The sequence below is a fragment of the Phyllobates terribilis genome, unplaced genomic scaffold (genome assembly GCF_046119375.1).
Source record: "Phyllobates terribilis strain yellow unplaced genomic scaffold, ASM4611937v1 Scaffold_9__5_contigs__length_417890890, whole genome shotgun sequence".
Classification (NCBI taxonomy): domain Eukaryota; kingdom Metazoa; phylum Chordata; class Amphibia; order Anura; family Dendrobatidae; genus Phyllobates; species Phyllobates terribilis.
The window spans coordinates 319,896,154-319,923,556 of NW_027362769.1; positions in this window are offsets into that span (position 1 = coordinate 319,896,154).

The following is a 27,403-nucleotide window of genomic DNA, read 5'->3' on the forward strand; positions in this document are numbered from 1 at the left end:
CTGTATGTCTCCTACTTTGCGGTATCAGCTCCCGTGTCTGAACTGAGTCCTTTCTGTGTTCTCTTGTCTGTCCTGTCTGAACACGCTCCTAGCCTGTTCCTCCTGCCTTCTAGGGGCCGATTACCTAGACCCGTTCCTGTATCTTGTCTGACCTGTCTGAACTCGCTCCTAGCCTGTTCCTCCTGCCTTCTAGGGGCCGATTACCTAGACCCGTTCCTGTATCTTGTCTGACCTGTCTGAACTCGCTCCTAGCCTGTTCCTCTCGCCTTCTAGTGGCCGATTTCCTAGACCCGCTCCTGTGTCTGGTCTGTCCTGTCTGAACACGCTCCTTGCCTGTTCGTTCCGCCTTCTAGTGGCCGATTTCCTAGACCCGCTCCTGTGTCTGGTCTGTCCTGTCTGAACACGCTCCTTGCCTGTTCGTTCCGCCTTCTAGTGGCCGATTTCCTAGACCCGCTCCTGTGTCTGGTCTGTCCTGTCTGAACACGCTCCTTGCCTGTTCGTTCCGCCTCTCTGGGGGCCGTATTCCCAGACCCGCTCCTGTATCCCTCTGCAGTGTCGGTCTCCTCCGTACACTCAGTTCCAGTCTGAACTCTCTCCTGTCCTTTACCTGTTTTGCCTCTATGTCCGTTCCCTTCCTTTTTCTGCAGAGTCTGAACTCGTACCTAACTCCTGCTTGTTGTCTCTGCAAGTACTGTGTGAGTATCTGGCTCTGTCTTTCCCTTCCTGTCTGTTCCGTGTGAACAGAGCCCTGTCCTCCCTGCTCAGCCTTGTCTGCACTCTAGCTGTGCTTGCCTGTAACCCTCTGCCTGTATTGTTCCTGAGTCCCGGTGTGTACTGGGTCCTATCCCGCCTGTGTTCCTACCTGCTAGTGCCTCCCTGTCTGCACTCTAGCTGTGCTTGCCTTTACCCCCCTGCCTGCATACCCGCCTGCCTGCATACCAGTCGTGCCTGCCTATACCCTCCAGTCTGTGTGCCAGCCTACCAGCCTGTTCCTGTATTTCCCTGTGTGGGTCAACAGCCGTGTCCGGGGTCTGTCCTGGAGTAGCACCTGGTCCCTCTGCTCGGTTCCTCCTTGGTGCTCTGGCGTCGTATGCCGTCGTGCGACCCTGGTCGGATCGGGTGAATACTTAGTCACGCCCCTCCAGGCATTCACTCTCCGGCACGGTCCAGTGGAATCACTACCAATCACACGCACACGCCGCTTAGCCCGGGCGTGTGCATAACACATACCACTAGAAGAGAGAAACCAGTGGCCAGACTTACTATCTGACTTAGTGGATCTGTATAATCACATACCAGTAAGCTCCACCAATTGCACTCCGGCATATCTAATGCGGGCAAGACCTGGGAAGTTGCCCATGGACCTGGAGCTTGGTGTGGTAGAACCTGAAGCTGATGCAACCACTGAGGACTGGGACACAGCCAGACAGGAGCAGTACAGAAGAGTACAAGCCTGTGTCGAAGACAGTCTCACTCGGGTGAGGGATAAACAAGAGGCGCAATACAACAGAAGGTCACCAGCAGAACCCTTCACACCAGGAGAAGTGGTATTGAAAAGGAAGCGGAGGAACCACAAGCTTGATGACCAGTGGGAGAGAGAACCCTACACTGTGTTGAATTCAAGGTTTGACAACAGGAAGACGTGTTTGATCAGCAAAGATGGAGGGAGAACCACTGCAACAGTATCTCGGGACCATCTAAACTTGTGTCCGGATCTGCTAAAACCCCAAGAAGAAGTGCCCCTCATCATCCAGGAGGAACCTGAAGAAGCAGTAATCCATACTGACTTAGGTGACTTCCCGGCAGATTGGCCTCAAATAGGAGGAGCGGTGATCGTCCCAGTACTCCACTTCTTCCAGCAACCAGAAAACTCTCTACAGCAAGTTGGACCTGTAAGTGCTGCTGAAGAGCCAGCTCAAGAAGGATCTCCGGCTGGAGCAGAGCAAGAAGGCCCAGCCAATGGTACACTTGCCAGTCCCATAGAGAGGTTAAGGCAATTTTACAACTTACCCACACGAAGGGCAGACAGGGTAACTGATGATACAGACATTGATACCCCACAGACCACTGCATTACGCAGATCAGTACGCAGCACGAGAGGTAAACCCCCTGCTAGGTACATTGAATAAAATAGTACAATTTCTGAGAATGTAGATAGTTACCCCTGAGGTATTATGTATTATACTACGTATTGTATTAATGTGTGTAACTTATATTTCTTCCCTTTGAATGGACAATTCAAGTGATATGGACACTTTAACCGTAACCTGTTTATTCCTTATATATGAACTCTGAGGATGAGGACTTTGTGCAGCCCAAAGATTTTCTTTGTAAATATTTGCGCTCCCTGGAGTGCCCCTTTGAGCAACTTCTCCGGAAGAGACTTGGACTTTCTGGTTGCTCACTGCCTACTGCTTTTGCAATGTATATATATATTTTTATTCATGTTTTGTTATGCAACGTTCAAGTGTTCTAACCTCCCATAAAGGGAAGCTTGTTATTTCTATTGTTTACAAAATGTGCTTCAGCCCGGGAGTGCTGACTTTAACTAGGGGGGAATGTGACGCCCTGCTGTGCATGGAGTCACAGACCAAAGGGGGGTGCATTTCAGGTTTTCTCCACAAGAGGCCCTCAGAGCATACACACACCTCCACCCTACCTCAGAACCACCAGAGGGAGCCCTTTAGTGAATATATAAAGGAGGGTGGAGGCAGGAAGAGAGGGAGTTCAGTCAGTTGTCTAAGGAGTGAGTCCAGTCAGGAGTCTCTGCTGAGACACAGAAGGTTAGTGACTCAGCAGGTTTCTGCTGAGAGGAGTTGTTTGGAGTCTGCTGCAAGCAGCTCAGAGAGAGACAGCTAGGAGCGTTGCCGACGCTCTAAAGAGCGGCAGAAGAGGCAGCCAGCTTACTGCCAGTGTGTATAGCCTAGTGAGGGCCCAGAGTAGGCCGAAGGCTAGTGGAACAGTAGCATCGGGGACCGAGGAGCTTCATAAGCAAACCCCAGAAATATACCGGACACCGGCTCCGAGTCTGCAGAGCAGTATACCCTCTGTAGAAAACAACCGGATCTTTCCTGGAAGACTTCAGGTCTCAGGATAGCCCAGGAGCTGACACGTAACAGGACCAGGAGGCACGGCGGCTCCGCCATACCAGGAGCGTGCTCTTCAGCAAAAGGCCCTAACACCAGGTCAGCCGGCGCAACACAAGGACTAAGTTAGGCCTAGTTTCAGAGAGGCCATAAACTACACAAGCGGCAAGGATACAGGAGGCCCTATACCTGCTCACTGGGGAGAGACCTGCAGTGCACCCCTCACCCTACAGTGCTCCGGGCGGTACCGCAACTCCACCAGTAAAAAGGTACTGAAGCCAAACGTGAGTGTGTCTCCCATTTTTTCCTTGGACCCGGCTGGGTCACCGCCATATAGTGCACCTTACCGAACACCGCTGCCCTGAGGCCTAGCTCCACCTGTGGGGAGCTACCCCATCATAGCTGCCGTAACACCGGCCTCAGTGGACTGCCGCAGTGCTGGTGGTCCTCACCAGACACCACAGGTGGCGTCACGTACTTTCATTTTCCATTTAACCCCTTTTTTTTTTAAGAGAGACCCCAGGGTACGGGCCCGGGAGCCGACCACCGCGACATCCCCCAAGGCCAGGCATTAAGGCCCGGGCGCCGAGTAGTCCCCATCCCCTGGGTGCCACATCTCACCTCAGTGACCAGTAGGTGATTAGAATAGTGCCAGTATTCCAAAACCAATTGTCACTGGACATGCAGCCAAACACACAGCAGGTACAAATAACAATTTAGTGACCAGCTAGGGGTGGCCACAAACTGTACAATAAATGCTCATATCCTTATATACACACGTGGTCAAAATTGTTGGTACCCCTCGTTTAATGAAAGAAAAACCCACAATGGTCTCAAAAATAACTTGAATCTGACAAAGGTAATAATAAATTAAAAATCTATGAAAATGAACAAATGAAAGTCAGTCATTGCTTTTCAACTCTGCTTCCACAGAATTAAAAAAAAAAATAAACACTTCAAATAGGCCTGGACAGAAATGATGGTACCCCTGAAAATAATGTGACAAAAGGGACATGTTAAATGAAGTTGTGTCCACTAATTAGCATCACAGGTGTCTACAATCGTATGATCAGCTAGTGGGCCTGTATATAGGGTTACATATACTCACTGTGCTGTTTGGTGACATGGTGTGTAGCACACTCAACATGGACCAGAGGAAGCAAAGATAAGAGTTGTCTCAGGAGATTAGAAAGAAAATTATAGACAAGCATGTTAAAGGTAAAGGTTATAAGACCATCTCCAAGCAGCTTGATATGCCTGTGACTACAGTTGCACATATTATTAAGAAATTTAAGATCCATAGGACTGTAGCCAACCTCCCTGGACGTGGCCGCAGGAGGAAAATTGATGATAAATGAAAGAGACGGATAATACGAATGGTAACAAAAGAGCCTAGGATAACTTCTAAAGAGATTAAAGGTGAACTTCAAGCTTAAGGAACATCAGTGTCAGATCGCACCATTCGTCGTTGTTTGATCCAAAGTGGACTTCATGGGTGACGACCAAGGAGAACATCATTGTTGAAAAAAAGTCATAAAAAAGCCAGACTGGAATTTGCCAAACTACATGTTGACAAGCCACAAAGCTACTGGGAGAATGTCCCATGGACAGATGTCTATGTTCACGGACAGAAAAATTAAAGGGATTGTCCACTACTATTGAAAATAGTCCAATGTATTTTTATGATGACTAGAAGCTTCTTTGTAAATACCTTACTCTGCTGTTTCTGCCTGTGAGCGGCGCTATCACTGGCTGCTCACAGGCATCACGTGATCCCCAGCTGCAGTCGGTGCTGACAAGTTCAGGCTGCAGCCGAGGGTCCCTCTTCTGCTTTCCATGGTGGCTGCTGGGTTGTGGGCGGGGTTACCCCGCGCATCACACCCGGCATCCACCGCGTGCTCTTCCTCTCCCCATTCATTGGGAAAGCAAGTGGTGGATGCAGAGTGTGACGCGGGGGTAACCCTGCCCACAACCCAGCAGCCACCGCGGGGATCCCAGTGTTGAGTCACGCCTCACTTGACATGACCTCAGCGGGGGTCACGTGCTACCTGTGAGTGGCCAGTGATAGCGTTGCTCACAGGCAGAAACAGCAGAGGAAGGTAATTACAAAGAAGCTTCTGTTCATCATAAAAATACATTGGGCTATTTTCCATAGTAGTGGACAACCCCTTGAATCATATCAATAAAAGAACACTGTCCCTACTGTTAAACATGGAGGAAGCTCTGTTATGTTTGGGGCTACTTTGCTGTGTCTGGCACAGGATGTCTTGAATCAGTGCAGGGTACAATGAAATCTCAAGTCGACCAAGGGATTCTAGAGAGAAATGTGTTGCCCAGTGTCAGAAAGCTTGGTCTCAGTTGCAGGTCATGATTCTTGCAACAGGATAATGACCCAAAACACACAGCTAAAAACACCCAAGAATGGCTAAGAGGAAAACATTGGACTATTCTGAAGTGGCCTTCTATGAGCTCTGACCTAAACCCTATTGAGCATCTTTAGAAAGAGCTGAAACATGCCGTCTGGAAAAGGCAACCTTCAAACACGAGACTACTGGAGCAGTTTGCTCATGAGGAGTGGGCCAAAACACCTGTCGAGAGGTGCAGAAGTCTCATTGACAGTTACAGGAATCGTTTGATATCAGTGATTGCCTTAAAAGTTTGTTCAACAAAATATTAAGTTAAGAGTACCATCATTTCTGTACAGGCCTACTTCATGAGCTTAATTTTTTTTTAAATTCTGTGGAAGCAGGGTTGAAAAGCAATGACTGACTTTCATTTGTTCATTTTAATCATTTTTAATTTATTATTACTTTTGTCAGATTCAAGTTATTTCTGTGACCATTGTGGGTTTTTCTTTCATTAAACGAGGGGAACCAATAATTTTGACCACGTGTGTACTATTGAACAGTTTTTCTATGTACCTTAGTTCAGAAATGGCAATGCTCATTCAAACTAGGTGAGCATTCAAGTGGTTACTAGTGGAACCCCGGTCCCTTTCTTCAACTGTGGAGCATATTATGCCTTTTCTCAGGTATTTATGTAGGATGACAATAATTAGCATATATCAGTCAGACATCCTCTATAAACCTGTCCACTTTGGTCAAAGGGGATAACACTCTTATAGGTGCAGCTACATACATGCAGCGACATAGGGCTATGATCTCAACATACCACTGTCACCCTGTATGCACAATAATGCGGTATTGGTGTAACTGTGTGCACACATGTGATTATTCACCAACGTAGGAAAAAAAAGGGAATAATCTCACCCAAGTTGAGGATATACCATGCCGGTTCCCTAGTTCATTCATTTCCTCCATTCTCCTGACGCGTTTCTTCAAACACATTGATTCATCAGGGGAGGTACTTATTCCTGCCGTGTAGACGGTAATATCATTACAGACACGTTTGTGGGATAACGTGCTCAATGTTGCAGTAGAGGCACTCACCTCACTGTCTCCATTTTAAACCAACACTGCGCTGTTGTGGCTCCGTCTACAGTGCGTGACGCATTTCCAGTCCGAAGATCTCACTTCCGGTCTGTGAAACGCAGGACATGGCCGCTGGAACTCACTGGTTCCAGAAGCGATGCCTAAGGCGACGCCCCATGGTAACAGTGTCCAGGGCTCACAATCCTTGTCCTTGCCCCCCAGACTCGAGATACAAGGTAGAAGGGTTGTAACCTCCTACAGTGAGTACAGAAAGTATTCAGGCCCCTTTAAATTTTTCACTCTTTGTTTCATTGCAGCCATTTGGTGAATTCTAAAAAGTTATTTTTTTTCTCATTATAGTACACTCTGCACCTTATCTTGACTGAAAAAAAACAGAAATGTAGAAATTCTTACAAATTTATTAAAAAAGAAAAACTGAAATATCACATGGTCATAAGTATTCAGACCCTTTGCTCAGTATTAAGTAGAAGCACCCTTTTGAGCTAGTACAGCCATGAGTCTTCTTGGGAATGATGCAACAAGTTTTTCACACCTGGATTGGGGGATCCTCTGCCATTCTTCCTTGCAGATCCTCTCCAGTTCCATCAGGTTGGATGGTGAACGTTGGTGGACAGCCATTTTCAGGTCTCTCCAGAGATGCTCAATTGGGTTTAGGTCAGGGCTCTGGCTGGGCCAGTTAATAATGGTCACAGAGTTGTTCTGAAGCCACTTATTTGTTATTTTAGCTGTATGCTTAGGGTCATTGTCTTGTTGGATGGTGAACCTTCGGCTAAGTCTGAGGTCCAGAGCACTCTGGAAGAGGTTTTCATCCAGGATATCTCTGTACTTGGCCACATTCATTTTTCCTTCAATTGCAACCAGTCGTTCTGTCCCTGCAGCTGAAAAACACCCCCATAGCATGATGCTGCCACCACCATGTTTCTCTGTTGGGATTGTATTGGGCAGGTGATGAGCAGTGCCTGGTGTTCTCCATACATACCATTTAGAATTATCACCAAAAAGTTCTATCTTTGTCTCATCAGACCAGAGAATCTTATTTCTCATAGTCTGGGAGTCCTTCATGTGTTTCTGAGCAAACTCTATGCGGGCTTTCATATGTCTTGCACCGAGCAGAGGGTTCCGTCGGGCCACTCTGTCATAAAGGCCCGACTGGTTGAGGGCTGCAGTGATAATTGACTTTGAACTTTCTCCCACCTCACTACTACATCTCTGGAGCTCAGCCACAGTGATCTTGGAGTTCTTCTTTACCTCTCTCACCAAGGCTCTTCTCCCACGATTGCTCAATTTGGCTGGACGGCCAGGTCTAGGAAGACTTCTGGTGGTCCCAAACTTCTTCCATTTAAGGATTATGGAGGCCACTGTTCTCTTAGGAACCTTGAGTAATGCAGAAATTCTTTTGTAACTTTGACCAGATCTGTGCCTTGTCATAATTCTGTCTCTGAGCTCCTTGGGCAGTTCCTTTGAGCTCATGATTCTCATTTGGTCTGACATGCTGTTACGCTCAAGCCCGGACAGTTTGGCGTGAGCGTGGTTAGTGGTTCCACTGGGCCACGAACCGAGGAGTGCCTGGAGGGGCGTGACTATGTGCCTTGCAAGATCCGACCATGGACACACAGCGGCTTAATCGACTCCGTAGTCTGAGGAGGGATGAGGGAGGTGGCCCAGGTGCTACTCCAGGTCAGACCTCGGTCACACAGCTGTTGACCCACACCAGGGAATGCAGGAAAGGACAGGTTTGGCTGGTATGCAAACGGGCGGGTACTGGCAGGCACGGCTGGTATACAGACAGGCAGGTACTGACAGGTAGGTAAACAGGCTGGTTAGGGACCAGTACAGACTTGAATACAGGAGCAGAGCCGCAGGAGTGGAGGACAAGCGGAGCAGAGCAGTGCCGCAGGTGCGGAGGACAAGCGGAGCAGAGTCGCAGATGCAGATGACAAGCGGAGCAGAGCAGAGCCGCAGGTGCGGGGACAAGCAGAGCAGAGCGGAGCAGAGCCGCAGGTGCGGACAGACAAAACAGCGCTCTGTTCACATGGAACAGACTGGGAAACACAGGAAGATAGCTGGAACACAGGCGGTAGATACAAAGGCAGGGAAACGGGACAAGCAGAACCAGATACACACAAGGTACTTGTAATGAAGTAGTGAGTGGACACAAAACTCACAAACAGAAGTACAGAGACAATGAGTAGGAGTTAAGTACTGGTTCAGACTCTGCAGGAAAAGGGAAGGATCGGACATAGAGACAAACAGGTAACGTGCTAGGACACAGTTCAGACCGGAACTGACACTGGAAAGAGATACAGGAACAAGCCTGTGCATACAGCCCCCAGAGTGGCGGAAAAAAATAGAAGTCACAGATGCAGGTAACGGGCCTGGGTTCTCAGCCCCCGGGGTGGCAGAAACAGACTAGAAGTCACAGATACAGGACAGGACCTGGCTACTCAGTTGCACAGAACACACCGAAAGAAAGTGTTGCTCAGGCACCCCCCACTGGGTGGAGGAGGTTTAAGTATCCAGTGACTCACAGCAATAGGCTGGGGACACATTAGGACTGTGCACACTGTAACTTTAACCCTCAACTGGTGAGGTGGGGTTTGCCACAACCCAGGGAATTTTTGTTCGGCTGCCATTCATTGAAAAATGCTGGTATGAGGATCCGTGTCTCATTAGCTTCCATCCATTCGTGGATGTCAACAATTTGTTATACTCATGTGTAATCAATCGGCAATAAGAAAACGATTAAAACAAACGTGATCTTTGAATTTTCTGTAAAAATAAGAGATTTCTAAACACTGGGTTATAGGAAACCCCACATGACCAGTTGCGTGACAAAAACCCTACCTCACCAGTTGAGGGTTAAGAATCAGGAAGTGCCAGCGCCGCCGCTCTAAGCCAGCAGACAAGAGACATGCACACAGCAGGTAGAGGAGCATAGTGTGCAGCCTGGACTGGTAGGTAAGTTGGTGGTCTTGCATATTGGGTGATGGTAAGCCATGTCAGCACGCCGCCAGGGATGTTACACATGCGCTGTGAGCTGTGAGGTCTTATATAGAGAGGTGTGTGCCTTTCCAAATTAAGTCCTATCAGTTTAATTAAACACAGCTGGACTCCAATGAAGGATGGAATGCAGCGGCTTGCTGCATTGCCAAAATGTCTGAGGGGGTGTGTTCTGGCTCACCACGTACCTCCCCTTCAGGTGACTGATCACATGACTGTGACCTCATCACAGGTCCTGTGTGCACAGAGTGATATATATTCGGGGGGGTTTTGAAACGCAGTGAGTCAAGAGACCTGATCTCTGTGCCTGGGACCCCTTTAGACCTGGAAGGCACGAGGCCTGTAGGCCACATCTGGTGAGCCTTAAACCACAGCTTTGGCAGAACAGAGATGATGGAAGCAGCTAGACCTGGCAAAGGTAAAAGACCGTGCTTGATATGGACATTGATGTTGTTACTTGGCTTAGGACTGTTTCTGAAGCCAAGCTGGCATAGCTACGACTGAAAAAGGTCTAGGATATTTTGTGTGTAACATTCCTGCGAGCCGCTGAGATGGACTATGTTATAAGCAGTTTATGATGTGTAATAAACTGCTGGACTTTAGATTACAGGAAAACATTGCATGTGTGCTTTAATTGACCTGGTGAAGTGAGTGCCCCTCAACATGATCAATAGCGCTACCTCACAATTGGTTAGAGAATGCGGTTAACTGCAGTCTGGTTGCAAGGGGTAACGGCACAGGACGACCAATATGGATGCAAGCATCTGACTGTGGCTCGACGGGGCCACGAAGATTAAAGCTTCTGGCTGTAACTCGGCGGGGTTATGAAAATTGTCGTCGCACTCAAATCTGGTTTGCTGTGGCTTGGTGGGGCCACGAAAATTTTTCCGGGGAAAGCGGTGTGAAGTGTCTGGTGTGAACAGCGTACTGTGATGGCTATGAATGGAGCAGTATCCCCAGACGGAATGGAGAAAGGGTTAGATGACCGGCTGCAAACGCTCTTCAGCAAAATAGAGTGTGCTAAAGAAATGCAGGAGCTGATAAAGATGGCTGTGAATGGAGCAGAAAATGAGACTGAAGCTATTGAGCGATTAAAGTGCCTGTTAAAATTGCAGCAGGTATTTGGGAAATGGCAACAGGACATGGTGCTGGAACGGCAGGAGCTGTTGGCACATTACAGAATGGCGGCAGCGGACCATTCCTTGAGTTCTCCTGTGTCGCCGGCACTATCCCAGAGTGCCCAGGGAGGTACTAAGATATGTTGTGAACTGGGTCCTAAGACTATGGCGTTTTTTTTTTTAAAGCACCCCCTACAGGTGTGGTTGTCCAAAAGGGGTGGAGTCTCAAAAGGGGGTGGGGCATACAAAACCAGAATCGGTTACCGGTCGTGTGTTGGTACCACCTAAAAATGACAATTCAACCGTTGATAACTGGGTAGCTCCAGTAGAAGGGGTTGACACCATGGGGAGTGACACTATGAAAGTAGAAAGAGAGTTCAGTCAGGAGGAGTTAAATGAGGTGAGAAAGTCCCACTTTCGTCGTCGAAGGTACAAGGGCCACAAAATTTGCTCCTGTAGTCTTTGCTGAAAGGGTAAATAAAGAAAATGCAATGCTGTGTGCCTTTATTCCGAGTGTGGATTCTCGTTTAGAAGCAGAGGAGATCAGGATGGAAGAGGAGGTGATGCTGCCAGTAGCAACCTCTGGTACAGTATCAGACAATAAAGAAGACCAGGAGGAAGAGTTGGATGCAGTTCTGTAGATTCAGTACAAGCAGGATGATCTACTGAGACAGAAGGTTCAGGAACTGACAGCCCTGAAGGGAGCGCTGAAAGAGGAGGTGGCCAATCATGACCAAGAGCTGGAGCCTTTCAGGCAGCAGTATCAGAGTGATGTACAGCAACTAAGGAAAAACATGGAGAATGTGTCCCAGGACCAGCTGAGCCTGGAGTCTGAGCGGCAGAAAATAAACCAGATTTTGAGGAACTTGCAGTGAGAACTGGAGGAAAGCAGAGAGGAAATCAACCAATGGAAGGAAATGTTCCAGAAAAATAAAGAGGACCTCAGCAAAACCAAGGAGGAGGTTTTGCAGTTGAAGCTTGAGAAAGAGGAGTCTGAAGATGAGCTGAATGAAATGAAAAATCGTTTCTCCCTGGTGCAGTCAGAGCTGAACCAAGTGAAGAAAGGCTATGTGGATGCGGAGGAAGCAGAGGTCACAAGAAAGGAAGTGCAGAGATTTCAAGAGCAGGTGAAGCAGCTGATGCAGGAGAAGCAAAGGCTGGACGAGGGTCTACACCAGCGGGATAGGGAGCTATCTGCCTTAAAAGGGGCGCTGAAGGACGAAGTTTCTGGACGCGATCAAGACCTAGAAAAACTGCGCGAACAGTTCAACTGGGAGCTGCGTGAATCCAAGGAGTATGATGAATACAATAGGGACCTGCAATAAACCAAGAGGGACTATGAGGATCTCCTCAAGGTTAAGAAAAAATTAGAGGATGATAAGGCTGATGTGACTCGCCCCCTGGGCCGTGGGGCACTCGAGACCGGACTTCAGGGCAATGCTGGGAGTCGTAGTGGCGACCCGGTCCCGTGGCTCAGGCTAGTCAGACCAGTGGCAGTCTTTTATATGTTTTAGGTAATGTCCGACTACGCCACCCGTGGATTGCGGTCAGGGAGGACCGCCGCTGCAAGGCAGACCGCTGAGACTGGTGTTGGGGATGCAGCGGGGAATAGTACAACTCCCCATGGGAGGAGTGTAGCCTCAGGGCAGGTAGTAGGATGCTGGGGGTGATGGTGCAGGCGCAGCAGTAACCACACAGAGTCCAATAATGCAGTCCAGAGTCTTTTACTGATCTTATCACAGACCCACCAGGAGTACAGGGTAGGAATGGACCTAGGTGTCTGAGGGCATTCGGGCGAGCTCCACTGGTCAGGGTGAGGGGGTAGGCCTACCGTTCTCTCTCTCTGCCCTTGCTGACTATCTCCCCCTTTAGTGGTATGATAGCCCATGTCCCTGAGCTTGCCGTGTACTACGCCTGTATGGCTTGCGACTCGGGCCTTAGGTACCTGTAGCTTCTCCGTGCTGTACCGGTCCCTCTGTGTGGCGGAGCCTCCAGGCTTCTTAGGCCAAGGGACCTAAAATCCCTTGCGGGTTGGTTATCTGCTGCAGGGCTTGCAACCCTGACAGCCACGGACCCCAGTGTCCGGTTGTGTAGTCTCTCTCTGCCAGTACCGGCTCTCGTCGCCTCTGTCCCTGGCTTTCTGTTCCTCCTTTGCCTCCTGGACTCCTCAGCTGCAGCTGACCTGTCCCTCTCTTCTGGGAACCGTTCTGGATACTTCAGAAGTGGGTCCTGGTCTCCCTAACCCTGCCCTTAGTACCAGTTTTTATAGGGGCAGCCTGCTCCCCCTACTGGCCTGGGACAGGAGGTGCTGCATGCAAATGGTCCATGACCAGAAAACCTCCCTCCTGCTCTCAGACACAGCCTTACAAGTTTGTGGCATCCAGGCCTGGGGTGACACAGATGCAGAGCACATGCTACAAATGATTGAGACCATTCAGCAGGACACCCATGATGAGAATGATGATCTCCGTAGAAAGATCCTAGGACTGGAAGCTCAGGTGAAGGAACTGAAGACGTTCTGTGATGATCTGCAAAGGGCAGAGACGTGCCTTCAGGATAGAATCAGCAGGATGGAAGCTGAGTGGAAAAAGATGGAGGAGTCTATCGGAGAAGCCACAGACCAGGATCAGGAGTTTGCCACTGAAGAAGGGAGGTATGAAGCAAATACCTCCTCGAATAATGCGAGCTTGGATGATTCGGTGGTTGTAAGAGCCGAGATCAAGGAGCTCAAGGAGACACTACAAGCCCATTTGAAGCAAGAGAAGCTTGAGAGACTGGCTGTCGAGTGCCGAGTGGGCACATTGGAGACAGAGAGGGCTGAGAGAATTCTGCTGATAAAGGAGCAGTTGAAGCAGGAAGAGCTTCAGAGATGGGCTGCTGAGAGGCGAGTAGCTGAGCTAGAGGAAGACGTTTTCGAGCTCAAAGGTCGCCTGGCAAAGTACCAATCAGTGAACGAGGCCGCCTTGGAGAAGGAAAAGGGCAAACAAGTAGCGCTTAATCCTTTATACTATGAGAAGGTGGAACTGAGGAGAGCTGAGGAAGTGTTAAAAGAAGATCAGTATGGGAAGGAAAATGTCAAGAGGAGAATTCTTGAGTTCATAGCTGTGAGTCAGCTAAGGGGAAGCATACAGGGTGAAGAATCTGGAAGTCAGTTGTCCCTGAAACCTGAGCCAGATGATCGTTTGGAGACCACTGGTTAGACAGAAACTTCTCGGTACAAGTGCCTCATAGATGTACCCGAAGATTTGAGAGAAGAATGCACCAGAGAGTCATTGCATGAAGAGTTTAGGAAGGCCGTGGGAGCCTGTAAGGTGTACTCGACCTCAGAAGCTAAACAGCTGGTGGTCCTGTCCACAACTGAAGTCACAGTGAAGAGGGTGGCTGTCCTAAGTGACATGCACTGGTGATGTGTTTGCACGAAGCGGATTGTCCGGTTGAAGACTGAACAAGCCAATAGACAACTGGAGCTTATGAGAAAAGCTCAAAGTCTGCAGGAAGAAGTTATCTGGGTGCCTCATGCTCTGGTAAGAAAGCTCATTGGGAGAAATGGCCAAGCCATGCAAATGATGGTAAAGAAGTCTGGTGTGATGAAAGTAAGCAGTCCACGTGATCATCAGGACTGGATACCGGATGAAGACAGCATGGTGTCATTCTCCGCTGTAGGAACGGAAGAAAATCTTGCATATATAAGAATGCTGATGGAGTACCGTGTGACCTACCTGCAAGAGGTAGAACAGTTGAATCTCGCCAGACTGTTAATGGAAAGACAGCGTCGCCTAAGCAGCAGAAGATGGCAGCCGTCTATAAATTGTGAGACCAGACAGAGAAAGGGCCCTCCAAATAATAGAACGGCTACAGCAGAAGTTAGAGACCTTTCAAGATGTTCTGAGGATAGTGGGTGTGGGTTTAGAGGTCGTGAGTCCTCCAGTAACTCAGGTCTGAGAGGCCCATACAAACAACCCAATACAGTACGAGACAGTACGGAGTCGGACCTGACCTTAGATACAAGGGCAAGTGAGTCGCACTGCTATATTAAATGCTGGGAGCGAGGGGGGTCTGACAAGGTTACGACTCGGAAATGTGACTTGACGAAGTTAGTGACAATGACTGATCACACGACTGTGACATCATCACAGGTCCTGTGCGCACAGAGGGATATATATTCGGGGGATTTTTGAAACGCAGTGAGTCAAGAGACCTGATCTCTGTGCCTGAGACACCATTAGACCTGGAAGGCACAAGGCCTGTAGGCCACATCTGGTGAGCCTTAAACCACAGCTTTGGCAGAACAGAGTTAATGGAAGCAGCTATACCTGACAAAGGTAAAAGACGGTGCTTGATATGGACCTTGATGTTGTTACCTTGCTGAGGACTGTTTCTGAAGCCAAGCCGGCAGAGCTGCCACTGAAAAGGCTCTAGGATATTACATGTGTAACATTCCTGCGAGCCGCTGAGATGGACTATGTTATAAGCAGTTTATGATGTGTAATAAACTGCTGGACTTTAGATTACTGGAAAACGTTGCATGTGTGCTTTAATTAACCCGGTGAAGTGAGTGCCCCTCAACATGATCAATAGCGCTACCGCACAAGGAGTAGAACCCTCTCAAGGAGGATCACAAGGAAATGGACACCATGTGACTTAAATATGAGTGTCTGAGCAAAGGGTCTGAATACTTATGACCATGTGATATTTCAGTTTTTGTTTTTTTTAATAAATTTGTAAAAATTTCTACATTTCTGTTTTTTTTTCAGTCAAGATGGGGTACAGAGTGTACTTTAATGAGAAAAAAAATGAACTTTTTAAAACTTATAAAATGGCTGCAATGAAACAAAATTAAATATTTAAAGGGGTCTGAATACTTTCCGTACCGACTGTATATTCTGCTCCTCAGACATGTTGCGATGCGGCATAAACAGGTGTACTTCAGACGCATGCCCTGCTATATGGTTTGCAGCTGGAAAATGGAGATCCACGTGAAGGGACACATATTTTTTATTGCTCCTTCAAACCCCCAAGAAGACACATGGTCACGGATCACTGTAAACAAATGGGATTTACCCTGATATTTTTATAAACACACAGTGGTACTCTAAAGAGGCAGACGGTCTCAGAGGTACATCACAGTTATATATATTAATGGGGTATAGAACAAGAAAATGATTGGGCAAAGATATTTTACCATTATTTATTAGTTATGTTGGGGGGGGGTCTATATCAAGAATGAGATTAGGCCCTTAGCTTCCCATTAGGGTCAAGAAATGATACAGATACACATGCATGGATACCCTACATGTGCTAGGCTAGTAGGGTGATACCACCAACCTGCACTATTTGGAAAAAACTGGGAAGGAAAGTGTATATTATTCCCTACTCTCTCCCTATTCTATATTGTCCCCTACCTCACATGGTGGTTGGCACCCTAAAAAGGAAGCTCTTAAGTAGCAAATAGAGGTAACTAAGAAATTCTCATCAGAACTGGACATCGCAAAAAAAGAAACATAGTTACAGAACAAGGTAGAATGGTACCAATACCACCTAAAAGAGTGTAAACACAAGTTCTTTATTACCTTGAAGAATTCAGGGAATACAAGGCATATTAGGTGCCGATTACCAGACAGAATTATATTCCTTAGATAGACATATCCTCCTCTGAAACAGAGGTCTCACATACTGATACAAAATTCAAAACCCAAAAGGGGAAATTAAAAGGAAGGGGTGGATTTCGGGGGAGAGGAAATAACAGGAGAACCCCGCAGAGAGGGAGTTTTTTAGATCTGAACTACCTGCTCAGGAGCCGATCCAATCAGCCGAATCCCGTTTAACCGGTTCAGGACCGCCCACTGTACATAAACGTCGGCGCTGCCCGGGCTCTGTGCAGCGCCGATGTTTAAAAACGGTGGGTGGTCCCGCAGCGCTCAGGACCCCCAGGGTCCTGCTAGCTCTGCGGTACCGGTTCAGAGCGATAGCTCTGACATGTGGCATCATGGGGACCTGAATGGATCAGGTCCCCATGATGTTAACCTGTTCCTATCTTCTAGATGCCGCGATCCATAGCGATCGCGGCATTTAAAAGATAGTAACAGCTGGTGGTCGGCGATCGGGACCCCCCACATACCTCAGGAGCGGCGGGGATCCCGGTGCTGTGACCCCTGACATCATTGAGACCTGATTGGCTCAGGTCTCGATGATGTCAGCGTCACACCAGCCAATCAGAGAGATCACCAGGGAAGTTTGTTTTAGCAACAAACTTTCCCGGGCGATCTGCCTGATAAATACACTGTTTCTCCTCCGATCTCAGTGAGAGAGCAGAGGAGAAACAGTGTGACAAGAGCTGTGTCAGCCTTGCCACTGTGAAAGTAAAAAAAAAATAAAATAAAAAAGAAAGTAAGAGTTAGGGTTAGTGAGTCTGTCAGATCAGTCAGTCCTGTCAGATCAGTCCTGTCAGATCTGTCAGTCAGTCAGTCCTGTCAGATCTATCAGTCAGTCAGTCCTGTCAGATCAGTCAGTCAGTCCTGTCAGATCAGTCAGTCAGTCCTGTCAGATCTATCAGTCAGTCCTGTCAGATCAGTCAGTCAGTCCTGTCAGATCAGTCAGTCCTGTCAGATCTGTCAGTCAGTCAGTCCTGTCAGATCAGTCAGTCAGTCCTGTCAGATCAGTCAGTCAGTCCTGTCAGGTCAGTCAGTCCTGTCAGATCAGTCCCGTCCGTTCAGTCCGGTCCGTTCAGTCCAGTCAAAAAATCTAAAAATAAAATGGCCCGTCAGACTTATACCGCAGAGGAGGTGTATGCCCTGCTGTGTTCTGACACTGATGACAGCGCAATCTCAGATGGAGATATGGATTTTGAGGGCTTTAGTAGCGGCGACACTGAGAGCTCAGAAATGAGCAGTGATTCTGGTCCATCCTCAAGCCCAAGGACCAGTACAACAATAGGGGCAAATAGCGCTACTGGAGAAACGTCTCCAGATCAGGGAACACTGCCCAGTACAAGCGCTGTCCCTGCTACTAGTGAATTGGCGCACGCCAGTGTACAAGGGGCTTTGCCACATGATCTAGCATTTCCCAGATGGGAGGCTTCGGATTCGGCTGCTCCATTCAGCCCTGATTTCAGCGCCACTCCTGGTATAAATGTGGAGGTGGAAGATTTTGGACCAATTCATTTTTTTAATTTGTTTTTTACAGACAGCTTGCTAGAGCATATTGTCGTGCAAACAAATGTATATGCATCCCAATTCATAAGCCAGAATCCCCGATCTTACTATGCTAGGGCAAATTTATGGACACCAACTAATGTCCCGGAAATAAAAAAATTTTTAGGACTTACATTTGCCATGGGGCTTGTTAAAAAACCGAGCATTCGATCCTACTGGTCCAACCACCCTGTTCAAGCCACCCCTATGTTTTCAGTCATTCTGCCTAGGACCCGTTATGAAATGCTCATGCGGTTTTGGCATTTTAACGACAATAGTCAATGCCTGCCCAGAAATGCCCCAGAACATGACAGGTTATATAAAATTAGACCCATCATTGAAAATTTGACAGAAAAATTCTTAAGCCTCTACACCCCAACACAAAATATTTCTATAGATGAGTCCCTTGTAAAATTCAAAGGAAGACTGCACCTCAAGCAATTTATTCCATCTAAAAGGGCAAGGTTTGGAATAAAGATCTATAAAATGTGCGAAAGTTCAACCGGATACACATCCGCTTTCCGCATATATGAGGGGAAAGACAGCCAACTAAACCCACCAGGATGCCCTACTTATCTGGGGACATCTGCAAAAATTGTTTGGGAGCTGATAAGTCCATTTTTTCAAAAAGGCTACAATCTATATGTGGACAATTATTACACCAGCATACCCCTATTTAAAAGCCTGGTTGAACACAACATCGGGGCTTGTGGGACCATCCGTAAAAACCGTCAGGGGTTTCCACAACCATTGGTCAACCAAAAGTTCCAAAAGGGGCAGTCAGGGGCTGTACGCAACGGAGAGCTGCTTGCCCTGAAATATAGGGATAAGAGGGATATTTTTGTCCTCAGCTCGATCCACACAGATGCCACAAGGGCCACTGTAGAACTAGGATCCACCACTCCGAAGCAAAAACCTGTGTCAGTCATTGACTACAACAAACACATGGGGGGTGTGGACCTTGCAGACCAGGTTCTACAGCCATACCAGGTATCAAGAAAGTCCTATACCTGGTATAAAAGTTGGTTATCTATTTGTTTCAGGTGGCCACATACAATTCTTTTGTGTTGTACAAAAAAGCAGGAAATTCAGATCCTTTTCTTGATTATCAAGAAAAGGTCATTGAAAATCTTGTCTTCCAAAGTGTTAGCCCCGCTCATCCATTAGAATCTGAGGATGTGAAAAGACTCACTGAGCGACATTTTATTGCACTTATTCCAGCAACGGAAACAAGAAGGAACCCCCAGAAAAGATGTCGTGTATGTACTAAGAGAGGAATGAGGCGTGATACCCGCTACTATTGCCCACAATGCCCATCATTGCCAGCCTTATGCGTCACTGACTGCTTTAAAATCTACCACACAGAACCACGTTTTTAAACTGTAAAAATGTATCCCAATTTGTCATTCAAACATTTGGTTCATTTAGTGAATGACATATTCGAGTAGAGCTCACTTAATTTCCAGGGGGGGTTCTCCAGAATCTAAACCTTCCATTGCGTGCTTGTTTCTGGAAATCATCCATCGAGTTAAAATGGTCACTAAACCCATAGATGAATTCCCAGAGGGGTGTCATTTCCAAAATGGGGTCACTTCAGGGGGGATTCTTTAGCTCTGGTACTCTGAAAAGTGCCAGAACAGCATAATCCCCCCTGAAGTGACCCCATTATGGAAATGACACCTCTGTGGGAATTCATCTATGGGTTTAGTGACCATTTACCTACTTATTTTCCCACCACTAGATTAATTAATATAGAGGAGTAGATTGTAAAATTCGGTCACTTGTTGTGGGTTTCCTCTGTTTAGGCACCTCAGGGGCTCTCCAAATGCAACATGGCGTCCGCTATCCATTCCAGTCAAATTTCCATTCCAAAAGTCAAATGGCGCTCCTTACCTTCCGAGCCATGCCGTGCGCCCAAACAGTGGCTTTGCACCACATATGGGGTATCAGCGTGCTCAGGAGAAATTGCACAACACATTTTGGGGTCCATTTTTTCTGGCTGCCCTTGTGAAAATTAAAAATTTGAGGCTAAAGTAGCAGTTTTGTGAAAAAAAGTTAAATGTTCATTGTTTTCTTCCACATTCCAAAAATTCCTGTGAAGCACCTGAAGGGTTAATAAACTTCTTGAATGTGGTTTTGAGCACCTTGAGGGGTGCAGTTTTTAGAATGGTATCACTTTTGGGTATTTTCTGTCATAAAGGCTCCTCAAAGTCACTTCAAATAAGATGTGGTCCCTAAAAAAATGTTTTTCTAAATTTTGTTGTAAAAATGAGAAATCGCTGGTCAACTTTTAACCCTTATAGCTTCCTAACAGAAAAAAATTTTGGTTCCAAAATTGTGCTGATGTGAAGTAGACATGTGGGAAATGTTATTCATTAACTATTTTGTGTGACATATCTCTCTGATTAAAGGGTATGAAAATTCAAAGTTTGAAAATTGCAAAATTTTCAAAATTTTCGCCAAATTTCCGATTTTTTCACAAATCAACGCAAGTGATATCGAAGAAATTTTACCACTATCATGAAGTACAATATGTCACAAAAAAACAATCTCAGAATCAGGTGGATCTGTTGAAGCGTTCCAGAGTAATTACCTCATAAAGTGACAGTGGTCAGAATTGAAAAAATTGGCCCGGTCACGAAGGCAAAAACAGGCTCTGGCGCGAAGTGGTTAACAACACAGGTCATCAATCTATCATCAATGCCCCTCACTACTGATGAAATATGCATACTGAGTAAACGTTTAAGTTTGATCCACACCACTGATTTTGATGAATCTGAAATAATAATAGACCTGCATCTATTCATCAGACGTTTGAAATTAAAATAGCACTTCCTTAGGGAGGATAGAAAGGAGTGTGACAACTTGGGAATACCCAATAACCTTCTACAAGGCGTGAGGTTGCTATACCATCTTGATGAGGTGAACCTGAATACATTGATCCCTTCACGGACATTAAAAATAAAATTTCTAGAATGCCACCTCCTACCGGAGACTTAAGTTCCATAGATTTCTTCCTTAATTTGGTTACGGAGGACATCATACAACTGACAAAAACTAAGCCTTGGGAATAACATAACCTTTCAAGAGGTGAAATGGATTCACTATACAGACTTGAAAAGGATCAAACCATAACCATAAAGCCGTCCGACAAAGGCGGCAATGTGGTTGTGATGGATACCACTACAGACTCTCTCATCTCTCGGCATCACAGACTTGGCCCTATCTTGTATCTCCTCATAGACAGACAGGACATCAGTCTCTCCCACTCACACACCACCTCCTCATCTCACCCGACTTTGCTGCCCGACTAATCCACTTGTCTCCCCTCTATTCCTCTGCGTCTCCTCTCTGTCAATCCCTTCAGTGGCTCCCCATTGCCCAGAGACTCCAGTTCAAAACCCTAACCATGGCACATAAAGCCATCCACAACCTGTCTCCTCCATGTATCTGTGACTTAATCTCCCGGTACATACCTGCACGCAACCTCCAATCCTCACAAGATCTCCTGCTCTACTCACTTCTTATCTTCTCTTCCAACAATCGCACACAAACTTTATCCCATGCATCCCTCCTACTCTGGAACTCTTTATCCAATCATAAAAGACTCTTGCCTACCATGGAAACCTTCAAAAGGAACCTGAAGTCCCACCTCTTCCGAAAAGCCCACAGCCTGCAGTAAACTTCTTTCCACCATACTGCTGCATGACCAGCTCTACCCTCATCTACTGTATCCTCACCTATCCTTTGTAGATTGTGAGCCCTCGCGGGAAGGGTCCGCTCTCCTCCTGTTTGGCTTTACAGACATTTTCTTAGACTCTGTCTCTAGGACCCAGCGGCTACCTTCCTCTCGCTAATTAACACCCTGCCTGGTTGTATAAATATCTGCTGTGTATTCATTACAACTTGTGAAGGCTTTAGCAAGAGCAGTACTTCTTGCTGTTTGGAGCTTGAGAACGTGTGCGCATTTGTCTGGAGTTCGTCTAAAGCTAAGTAATTTCCCCCTGTTTGTCTACTTCTGTTGTCTATAGTGTTTAATTGAGATCAACTCGTGCTCATCTCCTCCCTTCCCTAGCCTTTTCCATATGCCAGGGAAAGACAGGGCAAGGCACATGTGCGGCGTTTGGTGAAGAGCCAATTCAAGGATGTTAGGGAAGACAGGGTGATGCTAGATAAGCCTAGGAGGTCTCCACTTCCCCCCTTTCCCTAGAATCTAGACTTCCTTTCCTTCTTCTCTTTGTGTTGCAGTAGGTTTTTCCCACATCTTGCGTGACACATGGATACCTAAGATGTTGCAATGATCTGTGCATGGGGTATGCAACATAGTGAATCAGAAGAACTATACTGCATTTATAATTGGAGGAATTTGCTAATATTATTATTACACCTAATACACATTGAGTTATGATCTTGGAGATGAGAATAAACCTTTAACTGTCAGAGGGTTCTCATCTATGCAAGGTCACAGAAGTTGTTAATATTTAGTAGAAATTAAACCATGTGTATGGTTCACAGATATGATCATATCTGTGATAAATTGATTGTGTATTAATATCCTTTGTCGTGGTTGACTGGGTCCATTATGTGTGCCTAAGTTGTAGGTGTTCGTAAAAAGATAATGAGGCAAGTTGATCTCCTTCTGGAGTTTCTTTAAACTTTTAGGCACCCCATCTTCAAGCAGATAATCTATTATCTGGATTGCTAAGGTTATTGTATTAATGGTTAGTGACCACATTAGAAAAGTAAGTGCATGTCAACAATGATTTTGCTACTAAGAGAAAAATATTTTGATTTATTGTGATTTACACTAAATTGAATGCACTGATTCCAAACATGAACTCCGAATTTACCTGACACGTTTATATTTTAAGTTATACATGCAAAGCCTATTCACTTATAATATTAATGCATTATATATTGGAAATATTCCAACGTACATGCCCAGACCTGTCCGAACATTCTCATACAGGTCTATCAGTTGATGTCAGCAGGAAGCACCGTATTTTTCGGACTATAAGACGCACCGAACCATAAGACGCACCAAGGTTTTAGAGGTGGAAAATAGTGAAAAAAAAACTTTTTTGGTTTGCGATAGCTGATGCATGCTGCCCGTGGATCAGGCAGAATGTATCAGACACCGGATGTACGACGTAAGGCTGATATGGTATGTTTCAGTCTTCCGTCTGAAATGCTGCGGCAGAGGAAAACATACCGTCCTTTGGCTTCTCCTCTCCTGCTGTCAATGACTGAATGGTCTAACTGTACACACACGCAGGAAGAAACGCCAAAAAACAAATGTGGCTGAAGTCATACAGCCAGTATGCTGCTCGATCCACTGGTTGCTTGTATCATGTACTGGCTGTATTCAGCCATGTATGTTATGTCCTCTTTAAGATCCCACAGGTATTGTGGTTGCTCTGAGGAGAACTATAACTTCCAGCAAGTCCTTCACCTCTTATGGCATGCTGGGGGTTATAGTTCACCACAGGAGTAGTACAATGTTTTATGTCATGTGCTTTTTCAGTTTACTTTATATTTTACTTCTACGTTATAATGCTTGCCTCTCATTCTGGACCCACGATAGGCAAGGAGCGGGGTCACACTGGCTGGGGGCTGCGGCAGCAGAGGTGGCTGGGGCTGCGGAGGGAGCTGTGGCAGCTGAGGTGGCTGGGGCTGTGGCAGCGGGCGCAGGCAGTTGGGGCTGCAGAGGGGGCTGGGTCTGTGGCAGCGGAGGTGGCTGGGGCTGCGGCAGCGGAGGCGGCTGGGGCTGCGGAGGCGGCTGGGGCTGTAGCAGTGGAGCCGGAGAGAGCCAGGGCTGCAGAGGGGGCGGTGGCAGTGTAGGCGGCTTTGGCAACGTAGGCGGCTGGGGCTGTGGCAGCGGAGGTGGCTGGGGCTGTGGCAGTGGAGCGCAGGGGCTGTGGCAGTGCAGGTGGCTGGGCTGTGGCAGCGGAGGTGGAGGGAGCTGGGGCTGCAGCTGCGGAGGGGGCTGTGGCTTGGGCAGTGAAGGCAGCTGGGGCTGGGGCAGCGAAGGCAGCTGGGGCTGGGGCAGCGGAGGCGGCTGGGGCTGTGGCAGCGGAGGTGGCTGTGGCAGCGGAGGGGGCTGTGGCTGTGGCGGCGGAGGGGACTGTGGCAGCGGAGGCGTCTGGGGCTGAAAGGGGCTGTGGCAGGAGGGGGCTGTGGCTGTGGCAGCGAAGGGGGCTGTGGCGGCAGGGGGCTGTGGCAGCGAAGGGGGCTGTGGCAACAGAGGGGGCTGTGGCAGCGATGGAGCGATTTTACCCAATAATGAGCGGCGGCAGCAGAATGTTTGTGGGCACAGCCATGAATTCACTATGGCCGTGCTCGAAATCAGGAGGTGGGCGGTCTCTCATCCTGATCAAGCGCTGCAGTGACATTACAAAGAGGCAGGGTCGGTAATGATTGCGCGCTGTGCTGTTCTGTGTTGCCCCGACCCTGCCTCTTTGTAACGTCATTGCAGCGCGCAATCTGGACCTGAGACCGCCCACCTCCTGATGTCTAGTGTGGACATAGTGAATTCATGGCTGCGCCCACAAACATGCTGCTGCCGCCGCTCGTTACTGGGTATCACCATTCCTTTGCCGCCCCAGCTGCTGCAGCCCCCGTCGTTGCCGCAACCCCAGCCGCCTCCACATCACAAAACAGTATATTCGGACCATAAGACGCACCCCCATAAATTGGGGGAAAAAAGTGCGTCTTATGGTCCAAAAAATACGGTATATAAGGCAAACTGGACAGAGCTCAATAAAGTGATCTCTTATAGGGCTATCAGTTTGGAAGCTTAAGGCTGGAGTCATACTAGCGTATAAAAAATTGGTCCAATGTTGATCCAGAATAGTAGGACGAGTGTATGGCGCTATGTTATGCATACTGCTGAATAAAAAGGGTTCAATAAAATATTATGTACCCAAAAATAAATGTTTTAATTGTGCAAAAGCAGGAAAACATTAAAAATCTTATATTAATCTGGTATCGCTGTAATCGAACTGACCTACAGAATAAAGTCATCATATCACTTATACCCTGGGCTGGCGACAGCACCTGAGCAGGCGGGGGGGGGCCCACTCGCCGTCTAGCACCGTGCCGCGCTATGGGACCTGTGAGAGGAGGACAGCGGTGCCAGCGTTCGCTCCCCCCCGCTTGCTCATGGCCTCAGGGCTCATACAGCCTGCGGCTCATCACTTACCTCTCCTCGTTCCTCCGCAGCCGCTCCATTCTCTTCGCGGCTGCTGCACTGTGATGTCTCAGGTCAGAGGGTGCGGTGACATCTTTTCACCGCGCTCTTTCCTGAGCCGTCACAGCGCAGAGTGGAAAGATGCCGGCGACGCTGGAGTCCAGAGCAGCGGCAGCAGGTGAGAAGAAGTGAGGTGAGTATTTGATTATTTTTTTTTAATGTATGGAGGCATGGGCCATTATAAGGGAGGGGGGTGTGACATCCTGCATGGGGCATTATAAGGAAGGGGAGGGGTGACATCCTGCATGGGGCATTATAAGGAAGGGGGGGTAACATCCTGCATGGGGCATTAAAAGGGGGGGGAGTGACATCCTGCATGGGGCATTATAAGGAAGGGGGGGTGACATCCTGCATAGGGCAGTATAAGGGGTGTGTGACATCCTGCATGGGGAATTATAAGAGGGGGGAGAGGTGACATCCTGCATGGGGCATTCAAAGGGGGGGAAGTGAGATCCTGCATGGGGCATTATATGGGGGGGGGTGACATACTGCATGGGGCATTATATGGGGGGAAGTGACATCCTGCATAGGGCATTATATGGGGGTGGTGACATAATGTATGGGGCATTATAAGCGATGGTGACATCCTGCATGGGGCATTATAAGGGGGGGTGACATAATGAATGGGGCATTATAAGCGGGATGACATCCTGCATGGGACATTATAAGAGGGGTGACATCCTGCATGGGGTATTATAAGGGGGGAACAGCCTGCGTGGGGCATTATGTGGTGGGAACAGCTTGCATGAGGTATTATGTGGTTGGAACAGCCTGCATTGAGCATTATGTGGGGGCACAGCCTGCATGGAGCATTATATGGGGGCACATCCTGCATGGAGCATTATATGGGGGCCAGTATTCTGTATGGAACGCTATATAGGGACCAGTATCCTGTATGGAGCGTTATATGGGAGCCAGTATCCTGTAGGATCGTTATAAGGGGGACAGTATGCTGTATGGAGCATTATATGGGGTAAATATCCTGTCTGGAGCATTTTATGGGGGCCAGTATTCTGCATGCAGCGATTCGCTGGTTTCTGAGCTATTGTGGAATTTACAATAGATATCGGTCATGTAATGTAAGAAGTGAAATCTTCGGCATTGTATTATATATATATTTTTTTTCTGCGGCATCTGTGCTTCATGAATCGTGGTATGTGATAAAGGGGCCCAGTGAGACTCTTTCGTCTAGGGCCCACGAAAACCTGGAGCCGGCCCTGCTTATACCGCACGGCGAATGTCATGAAAAAAATAAAAAGCAATTCTTGAACTTTTGTTCATATTTATCCTGTGAATGCTGGGAGTTGTTGTTTCATAAAAACTGGAATGTCCATAGTTCCTGCACCTACAAAATGTGTGAAAATGTGTAACAATGGGAATGGTTTCTCTCATAGACAATGATTCCTGCTCTTACCTGTCATTTGTCCATTGCTAGATGTATCACCAGCAAACAAAACACTCAATGTTCTTGATTTAAGGCCTTAAATACACTAAAGCTGGAATTGGACTGGTTGCTATGGGCTATAGGTCTTTGTTCCTATGGTAACAGTGTAGTGTTGTCATAGAGCCTAGAATTTAATTAAATTTGAAGTAATATAAAGTTATTTATTTTTTTCAGTCGCAGTAAATGCATTTTACTTTTTCGAACTTTTCCTTATTCGTCCTGCTCCTCCAGCCTTGATGCTAACCAATGTGATCTGCCATATTATTACTACTTGTTATTAATATTAATTAATACCTGTGGAGATATCACTCATGGTCATATGTGACATCATCAAATCCAGGAGGCCATTGTTACCTCACAGCATGATGTCACAATGACTGTGGGGTTATATAAACGGGTGTTCAGGGGGCAAATTCTCATTTCAAGAGATGAAGACAAGGAGAGCAGAGGATCCAGGATCGAGGACACAGATTCTCATTTCAGGAGATGAAGACGAGGAGAGTTGAAGTTCCTGGATTGAGGATACAGGTAAATGAGAAACTTTACAGGGATTTAAGTTAGTGAACTTAGCGCCAACATGGCCATCGATCCTCCAAGTCTACAGATTGTGGCTGTAAGGTTCTAGCTTTCTCCAGTCCTTGCTGGCAGAATCTCTAGACTTGGGTGATGAAGGTTCTTTGTGAGGTCACACAGCGGAATGTTGGACACTGAGAGTTCTATGCAGCAAACATGGGGACATCCCTGGGGCTATCACAGAGGTCAGCAACAAGATGGCACCTCGGATGGAGACACTACAGTAGCTACTTTGGTCAGTGACAGTTCCAGTGGTATCTGTGGCTGGCACAGATTGCTGGTGGTGGTTCT